Source organism: Arachis stenosperma, chromosome 3 (assembly GCF_014773155.1).
Source record: "Arachis stenosperma cultivar V10309 chromosome 3, arast.V10309.gnm1.PFL2, whole genome shotgun sequence".
Lineage (NCBI taxonomy): Eukaryota > Viridiplantae > Streptophyta > Magnoliopsida > Fabales > Fabaceae > Arachis > Arachis stenosperma.
In genome coordinates, this window is record NC_080379.1 from 29,468,125 (window position 1) to 29,473,625 (window position 5,501).

The following is a 5,501-nucleotide window of genomic DNA, read 5'->3' on the forward strand; positions in this document are numbered from 1 at the left end:
AGTAACTTCGGACTGGTTGCTAGTAGGAATGATTGAGCGTTGGATGAACTCCAACCATCCTCTAGCCACGGGTTTGAGGTCATGCCTTCTCAATTGAACCGGCTTCCCTCTTGAATCTCTCTTCCATTGTGCGTCCTCTTCACATATGACTGTGAGGACTTGGTCCAACTTTGATCAAAGTTGACCCTTCTAGTGTAAGGATGTTCATCTCCTTGCATCATGTGCAAGTTGAATGCTAACCTTACATTTTCCGGACTAAAATCCAAGTATTTCCCCCGAACCATAGTAAGATAGTTCTTTGGATCCGGGTTCACACTTTGGTCATGGTTCTTGGTGATCCATGCATTGGCATAGAACTCTTAAACCATCAAGATTTCGACTTGTTGAATGGGGTTGGTAAGCACTTCCCAACCTCTTCTTCGGATCTCATGGCGGATCTCCGGATATTCACTCTTTTTGAGTGAAAAGGGGACCTCGGGGATCACCTTCTTCAAGGCCACAACTTCATAGAAGTGGTCTTGATGCACCCTTGAGATGAATCTATCCATCTCCCATGACTCGGAGGTGGAAGCTTTTGCCTTCCCTTTCCTCTTTCTAGAGGTTTCTCCGGCCTTGGATGCCATAAATGGTTATGGAAAACGAAAAAGCAACGCTTTTACCACACCAAACTTAAAAGGTTTGCTCGTCCTCGAGCAAAAGAAGAAAGAAGAGAGTAGAAGAAGAAGAAATAAGGGAGAAGGAGATGGCTTTGTGTTTTCAGCCAAGGAGGGGGGAAGTGGTGTTTAGGTTGTGTGAAAATGAAGGAATGAAGAAGGGTATTTATAGGAGAGAGGGGAGATGGGGTTCGGCCATTATGGGTGGGTTTGGGAGGGAAAGTGGTTTGAATTTGAAGGGTGAGGTTGGTGGGGTTTTATGAAGGATGGATGTGAGTGGTGAAGAGAAAGATGGGATTTGATAGGTGAAGGGGTTTTGGGGAAGAGGTATTGAAGTGATTGGTGAATGGGTGAAGAAGAAGAGAGAGTGGTGGGTTGGTGGGGATCCTGTGGTGTCCACAGATCCTGTGGTGTCAAGGAAAAGTCATCCCTGCACCAAATGGCATTCAAAATCACGTTTTGAGCCATTTCTGGCGTTAAACGCCGGGCTGGTGCCCATTCCTGGCATTTAACGCCAGGTTCTTGCCCTTTTCTGGCGTTTAACGCCAGTCTGGTACCCCTTTCTGGCGTTAAACGCCCAGAATGGTGCCAGACTAGGCGTTAAACGCCCAACTGCTAGGTTTACTGGCGTTTGAACGCCAGCAACTTCTTCCTCCAGGGTGTGCTGTTTTTCTTCCTGTTTTTCATTTTGTTTTTGCTTTTTCAATGGATTTTGTGACTTCTTATGATCATCAACCTAAAAAAAAAACATAAAATAACAAAGAGAAATATATAAAATATAATCATTGGGTTGCCTCCCAACAAGCGCTTCTTTAATGTCAGTAGCTTGACAGAGGGCTCTCATGGAGCCTCACAGATACTCAGAGCAATGTTGGAACCTCCCAACACCAAACTTAGAGTTTGAATGTGGGGGTTCAACACCAAACTTAGAGTTTGGTTGTGGCCTCCCAACACCAAACTTAGAGTTTGACTGTGGGGGCTCTGTTTGACTCTGAATTGAGAGAAGCTCTTCATGCTTCTTCTCCATGGTGACAGAGGGATATCCTTGAGCCTTAAACACATAGGATTCTTCATTCACTTGAATGATCAATTCACCTCCATCAACATCAATCACAGCTTTTGCTGTGGCTAGGAAGGGTCTGCCAAGGATGATAGATTCATCCATGCACTTCCCAGTCTCTAGGACTATGAAATCAGTAGGAATGTACTGGTCTTCAACCTTTACCAAAACATTCTCTACAAGTCCATGAGCTTGTTTTCTTGAGTTGTCTGCCATCTCTAATGAGATTCTTGCAGCTTGTACCTCAAAGATCCCTAGCTTCTCCATTACAGAGAGAGGCATGAGGTTTACACTTGACCCTAAGTCACACAGAGCCTTCTTGAAGGTCATGGTGCCTATGGTACAAGGTATTGAAAACTTCCCAGGATCTTGTTTCTTTTGAGGTAACCTCTGCCTAGACAAGTCATTCAGTTCTTTGGTGAGCAAAGGAGGTTCAGTCTTCCAAGTCTCATTTCCAAATAACTTGTCATTTAACTTCATGATTGCTCCAAGGTATTTAGCAACTTGCTCTTCAGTGACATACTCATCCTCTTCAGAGGAGGAATACTCATCAGAGCTCATGAAAGGCAGAAGTAAGTCCAATGGAATTTCTATGGTCTCATTTTGAGCCTCAGATTCCCATTGTTCCTCATTGGGGAACTCATTGGAGGTCAGTGCACGCCCATTGAGGTCTTCCTCAGTGGCGTTCACTTCCTCCCCTTCCTCTCCAGATTCGGCCATGGTTATGGCTTTGCACTCTCCTTTTGGATTTTCTTCTGTATTACTTGGGAGAGTACTAGGAGGGGGTTCAGTAACTTTCTTGCTCAGCTGTCCCACTTGTGCTTCCAAATTCCTAATGGAAGATCTTGTTTCAGTCATGAAACTTTGAGTGGTTTTGATTAGATCAGAGACCATGGTTGCTAAGTCAGAGGGGTTCTGCTTAGAATTCTCTGTCTGTTGCTGAGAAGATGATGGAAAAGGCTTGCCATTGCTAAACCTGTTTCTTCCACCATTGTTGTTGTTGAAACTTTGTTGAGGTTTCTCTTGATTCTTCCATGAGAAATTTGGGTGATTTCTCCATGAAGAATTGTAAGTGTTTCCATAGGGTTCTCCTAGGTAGTTCACCTCTTCCATTGAAGGGTTCTCAGGATCATAAGCTTCTTCCTCAGATGAAGCATCCTTAGTACTGCCAGGTGCATTTTGCATTCCAGACAGACTTTGAGAAATCAAATTGACTTGTTGAGTCAATATCTTGTTCTGAGCCAGTATGGCATTCAGAGCATCAATCTCAAGAACTCCTTTCTTCTGACTTGTCCCATTGTTCACAGGATTTCTTTCAGAAGTGTACATGAATTGGTTGTTTGCAACCATTTCAATTAGTTCCTGAGCTTCTGTAGGCGTCTTCTTCAGATGAAGAGATCCTCCAGCAGAGCTATCCAAGGACATCTTGGATAGTTCAGATAGACCATCATAGAAAATACCTATGATGCTCCATTCAGAAAGCATGTCAGAAGGACATTTTCTGATCAATTGTTTGTATCTTTCCCAAGCTTCATAGAGGGATTCTCCATCCTTCTGTCTGAAGGTTTGGACTTCCACTCTAAGCTTACTCCATTTTTGAGGTGGAAAGAACTTTGCCAAGAAGGCATTGACTAGCTTTTCCCAAGAGTCCAGGCTATCCTTAGGTTGAGAGTCCAACCATATTCTAGCTCTGTCTCTTACAGCAAAAGGGAATAGCATCAGTCTGTAGACCTCAGGGTCAACCCTATTAGTCTTGACTGTGTCATAGATTTGCAAGAACTCAGCTAAAAACTGATGTGGATCTTCCATTGGAAGTCCATGGAACTTGCAATTCTGTTGCAGTAGAGAAACCAACTGAGGCTTAAGCTCAAAGTTATTTGCTCCAATGGTAGGGATAGAGATGCTTCTCCCATAGAAGTCGGGAGTAGGTGCAGTAAAGTCACCCAGCACCTTCCTTGCATTGTTGGCATTGTTGTTATTTTCGGCTGCCATGAGTTCTTCTTCTTTGAAGAATTCGGTCAGGTCCTCTAAAGAGAGTTGTGCTTTGGCTTCTCTTAGCTTTCTCTTCAAGGTCCTTTCAGGTTCAGGGTCAGCTTCAACAAGAATGCCTTTGTCTCTGCTCCTGCTCATATGAAAGAGAAGAACAAGAAGATATGGAATCCTCTATGTCACAGTATAGAGATTCCTTGAGGTGTCAGAGGAAAAGAAAAATAGAAGGAAGAAGAAGGAGAATTCGAACTTGATTAGATAGAGTTCGAATTGTGCATTAAGAAGGAGTAGTACTCCATAAATAGAAGGATGTGGGAGGAAGGGAAGTAATTTTCGAAAATTAAGTAAAAGATTTTGAAAACATTTTGAAAAACACTAATTGATTTTCGAAAACAAAAGTGGGAAAGAAGTAAAGTGATTTTTGAAAAAGATTTTGAAATTAGAAATTAAAAATATTTGATTGAAAACTTATTTTGAAAAGATGTGATTAAAAAGATATGATTGAAAAGATATGATTTGAAAACAATTTTAAAAGATATGATTTTAAAAACAATTTTAAAAGATATGATTTTTTTTTAAAAATTGATGACTTGCCTAACAAGAAAAGATATGATTCAAACATTAAACCTTTCTCAACAGAAAAGGCAACAAACTTGAGATGTTCAATCAAATCATTAATTGTTAGTAAGTATCTTTGAAAAAAAGAAAGAAATTGATTTTGAAAACTTTTGATTGAAAAGATATGATTTGAAAAAGATTTGATTTTGAAAAACTTTGAAAACTTGAAAAAAATTGATTTTGAAAACAAAATCTTCCCCCTTGTGCCATCCTGGCGTTAAACGCCCAGAATGGTATCCATTCTGGCGTTTAACGCCCAAAATGCACCCTTTTTGGGCGTTGAACGCCCAACCAGGTACCCTGGCTGGCGTTTAAACGCCAGTCTGTCTTCTTCACTGGGCATTTTCGAATGCTCAGCTTTTTCTGTATAATTCCTCTGCAGTATGTTCTGAATCTTCAATTCTTTGTATTATTGACTTGAAAAGACACAAATTAAAAATATTTTTGGATTTTTAATAATCAAAATGCAACAAGAATCAAATAACAATGCATGCAAGACACCAAACTTAGCAGTTTGTATACTACTGACACTATATGAGACACATAAACACTCAAGTCAAAAGAATTCAAAGATCAGAGTAAGAAATCATCAAGAATTACTTGAAGATCCTTAAGACACATGAATGAATGCATGCAATTGACACCAAACTTAAGATGAGACACTAGACTCAAGCAAGAAACATCAAATATTTTTGGTTTTTATGATTTTGTGAATTTTTTTTGTGATTTTCGAAAATTAAGTGGAAAAAGATATCAAAATTCTTAATGAGAATTTCAGGAATCAGTGCAATGCTAGTCTAAGACTCCGGTCCAGGAATTAGACATGGCTTCACAGCCAGCCAAGCTTTCAAAGAAAGCTTCGGTCCAAAACACTAGACATGGCCAAAGGCCAGCCAAGCCTTAGCAGATCACTGCTCCAAAAGCAAGATTGATAAAAAATCAACAAGCTTCTGTGATGATAAGTTGAAACCTCGGTCCAATAAGATTAGACATGGCTTCTCAGCCAGCCAGATTTCAACAAATCATCATGAAACTCTAGAATTCATCTTCAAGAATTTCAAAAAAAAAATAAATACCTAATCTAAGCAACAAGATGAACCGTCAGTTGTCCATACACAAACAATCCCCGGCAACGGCGCCAAAAACTTGGTGCACGAAATTGTGATCAATACTTTTTCACA

The 5,501-nt window shown here is 40.4% G+C and overlaps 1 non-coding gene across 1 annotated transcript; it reads left to right on the top strand.

Moving 5' to 3' along the window:
- Window positions 1-3,192: 3,192 nt before the first annotated feature.
- Window positions 3,193-3,300, top strand: LOC130972602 (small nucleolar RNA R71). The gene has a single exon (XR_009083761.1). It is a non-coding gene; the product is annotated as a small nucleolar RNA R71 (small nucleolar RNA).
- Window positions 3,301-5,501: the final 2,201 nt, after the last annotated feature.